Source organism: Cyprinodon tularosa, unplaced genomic scaffold, assembly GCF_016077235.1.
Source record: "Cyprinodon tularosa strain WSP-4 unplaced genomic scaffold, ASM1607723v1 ctg139, whole genome shotgun sequence".
In the NCBI taxonomy this organism is placed as follows: domain Eukaryota; kingdom Metazoa; phylum Chordata; class Actinopteri; order Cyprinodontiformes; family Cyprinodontidae; genus Cyprinodon; species Cyprinodon tularosa.
This window is the reverse complement of record NW_024038210.1, coordinates 790577-796757: the sequence shown is the minus strand read 5'-3', so window position 1 is coordinate 796757 and position 6181 is coordinate 790577.

The following is a 6181-nucleotide window of genomic DNA, read 5'->3' as shown; positions in this document are numbered from 1 at the left end:
AGTGGAGAGGCTTATGATTTCTGTTGCTCTAAGTAGCAGATGTTCTGAGGTGCCATGTCATCTGTTTATCCATCATTCCAATGGGTTCTCTCAAGTCCTCAGTGAAATCAGAACATGTTAGAGTACCTCATGCATCCTTTTACTGACAAGCTATGGAATTAGCTTGTCAAAAGCTACATTATCCAAAGAGGGAGTTGTTGCTCAGTGAGTCAAACGGATTACACTGGCTTTTATATAAACTAAAGGTAAACAACAAGAAGATCCAAAATCTCCATCAAAAATACACGTTGATGCAGATGTTCGTTTTCCGGCATCTGCCCACACCTCCAATCTATGGGGAATTGCTAAGAGGAACCAGACCCAAAAAAGCCTATGATTCAGATATCGAAACAAGCTCAGCTCCAAATACCCCTCAGCAGAACCAGAGTTTGACCGCTTCTGTCATGCATTCTTAAAAATGGTGGCTCAGCCATGCTACAGTAAATATGCACACACTTTGGAAATGTATGTATATATGGCTCTTTTTCTGCTTCCCCATTACACAACCACTTTGATTTGATAATGATAATGACAATTATAGACAATGAAATAAAGTAGAGCAGATGGATTATTAAACGTGGGAGTGACACAGGTTTCAAGGGCCTTAACTTAGATATTACTCTACAATGGGGAGGTGATGTAAACTTAGTTTTATAAACAGGTTTAAATACCTGCTGAGCACCTATTCACTGGGTCCTTTAGGGAAATTTGTTGCAGGAAGACATGACAAGTTGATCACCACAGGAACATGTGAGACAGAGGGATGTACCGTGCAGATGAGGCAGAGGAACAGTGTGTACAGAAAGTCTGTAAAAAATGTTTTGTTTGTTTTTTTCACCATTAAAATATAATTTGTAGACGTAAACATAAAAAAAGTCTATTGGGAGTGTTTAATGTGTCCCTTAGAAAGTCTGTAATTGCACCTCTGAGTTTATTATACAGTATTACATGCCTGTGTTTTGTGGAAGATGCACCTTGGTATAAGTGATGCTTTTGCTCTGCATCACACTGATAAAACCAAATCAGAATACTGCACATTCCCACCATATATATTTGTCTTGAAATGCTCTGAACTTCCACATCAATGGGTTTTTACACCATGTTTTTTCCCCCCACACTTTTTACATTTGATCACTGCTGAACTTTATGGATTTGCTGCTCATTGTTCATTTCACTGCTAAGCTGCTGCTCATTTACGCAGTGTATACAAACTGACAATAAAGTTTGTCTAAGTCTAAAGTCTTATAAGAAAAAAATGGCAAGCCGTGTGTCTTTCCACATTTGGCCACTGGAGGGAGACGAAGGGTTGTATGCTTGTGTGCAGAAAATCCAGTACTCAAAAACTCTACAGTTCATTTTCAGCTCAGTTACCTTTAGTTTAGGAAGATCATGGCTCAGAGGGATAATTTAGCCACCACCTTGCTTTCAGAAGTTGTTGGTTCTGCTACATCTTGATATACTACTGTATTGACTGATTTGCACTGCCAACTGTTTCTTCACAGTACCAATTGTTTACATATACATTTGCAATACCATACTTTAAATGTAATATGCAATTACCTTCCACTGCACCTTAATTTAGATAGCTTCTGTCCAAACTTGATTTATTCATTTTATAGTAAAAGCCATCTGTATATTATGCTATTGTACATAACTGTAAAAACCCTATTTATAGTAATATCCACCTGTATATTATATTCGGTACATATCCAGCAATAAATTTAGTTCATAACACTAGTTATCTATATATTATATTCATAGGACAAATCTTTTAGTAAAATTCTGTTTATAATGGTATTCATTTCTATATTTATTCAGTAGAAACTCATGTCCTGTATTTATGGCATGGGCGTAGGTTTGCATAGGGACCATAGGGACATGTCCCTACCAAAATTTTGAACCGACCTAATTGTCCCTACCAATAATTGGATGTGAGCAACATGTTTATAATTTACAGCAGTGGTTATCGCAGCAGAGGCTTCTTTTCCTCTCGCAGCTCCTCTGCCTGGTCTCTCCTGTCCCTTTCACGCAGCAGCGCATGGAACTGTGCTGCGCTGTTTAACTCCACTCTCATTGGTTGTTCTGCCTTAGGTTCCGCCTTCTCTCTCTCTGATTGGCTGTTTTCTAGTCCTGGTGTGCTTGGAGCACAAAATTGAAAATTGATTCACACTAGAATGCTGCGGTTACTACAATAAATATTAGGCTACAAAACTAGTCCCAATAAAAAAAAAATGAATATCATGTACACTAAAAAACAAAAACCTTTTTTTTCTTTTATAAAGCGAAATATTCCGAGTCAGCCAGGAGTTCTGAAGACACAAAATGGGCAAATAAAGGCTGTAAGCCATCAACATTTCTGATTCTTAGCCACAGCCAACTAAAAAAGAAAAAGTGAGTGTTTCCTTTTTACCAATATTTAGTTGCTATTACTGGTTTCATTTTTTTTATGACTCTTTGAGAAAGTTCAGGTATAATTATTAGCAGGTGTTATTTCTCTTATAGAGTACAACAACAAGAAATGGGGCCTAAACATCTGCTGTTTTTCGTTTAAAAAGCATAATTAGGGTTCCACATATTAATAGTTCTATTTTATTGACTATTTATACTTCTAGAAATAGGATAAAGACAAGAACAAACAAAGGAAGAATATAAACATTGATTTTATCTTACATAGATTTCCACACAGTCTATAAGTAAATTAGTACAAACATTAATGTCTGGTAAAAATGCTTGAATCTGGCTGTTTATTTTGGATAATGTTAAATTACAGATAAGATAGTGTTATATTGTCTTTTATAATTGTTAAAAATTATTTTATATTTGAATACACTTAGGCTCATTCTTAGTGTTGTGTTTGTAGATGATGCCACTAAAAAAGAAAATAGAGTAAGGAGCTATTTAAACAGTCAGACAATAAGCAATATAGGACAATGATAAAAGGTTGTGTTACATTTAATCCTTTACTATTAAAAACACAGTTATACATTATATGATTATAGGAAACACAGATATCCAGTAATAATGATGCAGGGCAGCTTGTAGGTGAAGCAACTGGCCCTTCAGTGCTTCAGGTGATGTCTAAATAAACCAGGTGAAACTAAAATATTTCCACATGGATGGAGAATATTGACAGACAAAACATTTTTTTTAATCTTATATATATATATATATGTATTGTATTTTTACAATTTTGGTATAATTACTGATCTAAGTGGATTGCTCTGTAGGGGAAAGGGGGACATTTTACATTTATATTATGTTTTATAGTCTCCATTCTCCAGTTAATGATTAATCACATACTAAATTAGTTGACGATTATTGAAATAATCAATTAATACGATTCATTTTTTCAGCCCTAGATAAAATAGATGAAATGGGCTATACAGAGTAACAGCCCAGATGTTCAACTTTTATAGTGAAGTTAATATTTTAATGAATGTATTATTTTGCTTGATACAGAGAGAGCATAGTAGGTAAAATATAAGAGTGGGGTTTAACTCTGCACTATTGTATATCTTCAAAAGAATATACTGTATTTACCTTCTCTATTAGTCATGCAAATGAAACCATTTACAAAGTGGAAAACAGTCCTAATTCCACATTCATCAGAGCCTGTGATACTTCAAACATTGATAAACAGCATCTAATGAGTGTAGTGCTTATAAAATTTTTATTAATGTAGCAAAATGATGCTTTTCTCTTTTAACAATGAATTCGTCTTATCAGTACGGATGCTCACATCGAGCATAAAAAAGGGCACGCATATTGCAGCACCAATGACACCAGACCAATAGTGTCCCCACCAAAGTTCAAATCAAACCTACGCCCTTGATTTATGGAACCATTATTGATCCTGCACTTGCTGCTATTGCACTTCTGGTTAGACCTAAACTGCATTTCGTTGCCTTGTACCTGTGTAATGACAATAAAGTTTAATCTAATCTAATATACCCCTGAAAGACTGAAAGAACAGTCCTAAACTGTTCTTTCATAACAAGTATTAGAGACATGCACAATCAGTTAGCAGGACTGCTTGTTAGGAGCAAAATCAAATATTCTCTAATTAAACTCTTTAAAAAATGTAATTATTACAAAAGCACCTGAAATTATTCATTATTTGCTTGACTTTTTTGGTGACATTCATAACTTTGGAGTAACTTATCACTTTGGAGTGACTGTAACATTTGTGGAATTAAGGGGTTCATAATGAGCACTAGTAACTGAAATGTTTTGGAATTTACCCAAAGATTGGTAATATTTTGTACATAGAAGGGCTCATACTATATTATGTGTATCTGTGTGTATGTTAATATGTATAGGAAGTTGTGTGAGTGGGGGGGGGGGGGGGGGGGGTGGCCATGTCTTTTTATACCTGGTGGGGACAATTTCCTAGGAATATGCTACATTTTGGGGACTCATAGGTACTTGTGGGGACCAACAACTGGTCCCCATAAGGAAAGTTTCTCTTCTTGGGGTGGGGGTTAGGTTTAGGTCTAAGGTGTGAATTAAGTTTAGGTTAGGTTTGGGGATAGGTATGTGTCGGGCAGTCGTGGGTAAGCGGTTAGGGTGTCAGACTTGGATCCCAAAGGTTACCGGTTCGACTCCCGACCCGCCAGGTTGGTGGGGGGAGTAATTAACCAGCGCTCTCCCCCATCCTCCTCCATGACTGAGGTACCCTGAGCATGGTACCGTCCCGCCACACTGCTCCCTTGGGGCGCCATTGAGGGCTGCCCCCTTGCACGGGTGAGGCATAAATGTAATTTCATGGTGTGCAGTGTTCACTTGTGTGTGCTGTGTGTGTCACAATGACAATGGGAGTTGGAGGAGTTTCCCAAAGGGCTTTAAATAAATTTAAAAAATAAATATGTAATGGTTAGGGTTAGGGCAAGGGTCACTGTTAGGCCATATAAATTAGTGGGAAATGAATGGAAGTTAATGGAAGGTCCCCACAAGGATATTGTGACACAACGTGTGTGTGTACTTCTGTATACGGCTTCATGTTACACAGCTTTAATGTAATATCTGTTAAAAAATGTTAAAACCCCAGTAAGAAAAGCTACTGCTTTGACTCAGTAGCTAATGGGGATCTAAATAAATAAACCTCTGGGCAAGTTAATTAACCTCAGTTTACCAACAGATCTGTGTGTAAATTGGCTTAGATTTTTGCTGCTCTAGTGTAGAGTGCTTTGAATAATTGGTATAACTAGAAGAGAACTGCATTAACTCAGTCGAGTTTTCATTTCTAAAGTTTACTTAACAGGTTTTTAGTTTAATCTCAAAAGAGATTTACCTTTGTTTTTGACTCCCTGGGATTTAAAGTTGACAGTTATTATGTAACATCACAATTAAATATATTTTAGATATTATAGCCTGGGTAATCTTGCAGCGGATGTGTCTTTAAACCTTGTTCATTACATTTTTGCTTTTTATTAGCGTGCTGCAGCTCAATCTTCTGCCTTTTCATCCATTCTAATAGGTTCAACACATGTTTCTACCTGCTGCTGCCAGTCTCTGTATGCACAACAGCAGCTCTTTATGTAACCAGCATCAGAGTAGCTGCTGTTAACAGTGCGGGGGCACCTAAAGCCTTCTGAAATCATTTGTGCCGAACAGAGAGAGGGTATTGCAGTATTTCATGAGATAAATGCCGTTCTTTGTCCTCAGCACCAATACGGACTTTATGGGCCCCCATTTGTTTTGCTCTATGTGCATTGACGTCATTGTGCCAGTAACTTACACCGCAATAAAAAAACATCCACCTCTTTTACGCATGCTCACACTCATGCATGTGCACACAGACTGACTGACTCAGCCTGCTGCAGCAGCAGGAGGAGAACACAGGTATTGATTACAAGAAATGTTTGATTGCATCTCTGGAAAAACAGGAAAGAGGTGCAGTCGGGTTATTTGTTTTTTTGCTTGTCTTCTCTCTTTATTATTGCTGCCTGTTTCCCTCAGGTTCTGTGACAGTGGGAGCATGAGTGGGTGGATGTCAGAGTGGATGATTGTCTGATAAGCTGTTAGGACACTGTACAGGACCATATCCAGCTGTTTCATGAAGATCATCAATTGAAAACCTCTCTTCCTGATTTTAATTTCCAACATTTAACACATCGAACTAAATATCGAATAAAGATATCTT